Consider the following 821-nt stretch of genomic DNA (forward strand, 5'->3'; position numbering starts at 1 on the left):
AAAAATATATTAATTTCATGCCTAGTGTTAGCAATGCAGCATTTTTTGTTCCAGCCGATGAGACATCGAATCACGAATTGCTGACCTACCGCATTTCACTATGAATGAAAAAAATAGGAAAAGGGAAAGGAAGTGAAAAAACTGAGAAAAAACCAGTCACACAAGACGACGGACAAGAAGAGAGTACACACCACAACGACTGGTCGTTGTGGTGTGTACTCGACCCCAGTCGTTGTGGTGTGTACTCTCTTCTTGTCCGTCGTCTTGTGTGACTGGTTTTTTCTCAGTTTACAATGTACCAACTGGCCCGCATTTCAACCCTTCTGAAGTGAAAAAAACACGAATATGAATTCTCTTCGGTACTCCTTTAGAAGAAGCGGAAATACGCAAGGACACGTCCAGTCACCCTCCCCCTTGGCGTAGGAGTGACACTAATGGAGCAGTTCATGGTCCACTGCCGCTCATGATCGCGGCAGGCACATCCTCATTGGCACGCGGCTGTTGAGGGCAGTGCTCCTCCTCTCTCAATGTTTCCGCAGTATTCACGTCAGCCCTCGAAGACTGAGCTCATTGAGTTCTCTGTTACGACCGAAAGCAATGCCACTGCAGCGGACGATGACAACTGCTCCGCGAAGAGCACAAAACCCACACACTGGAGCTACCGTCTCAAGGAATTTCGCTTGGAGCGGGCGGCCTTCGAGGTCACGGCTGGGGACGCGCGCACGTGGCGAGCTCGGCGTGTGCTCAGCCGCGCGTGTCGTGGTCCTCCGTGCGCTATTGTCGTTCGGGCCGAGCAATTTCCTTATCTGACGCCCGGCGAA

This window comes from Amblyomma mixtum, chromosome 10 (genome assembly GCF_055824585.1).
Source record: "Amblyomma mixtum isolate Tamu chromosome 10, ASM5582458v1, whole genome shotgun sequence".
Taxonomy (NCBI): Eukaryota; Metazoa; Arthropoda; class Arachnida; order Ixodida; family Ixodidae; genus Amblyomma; species Amblyomma mixtum.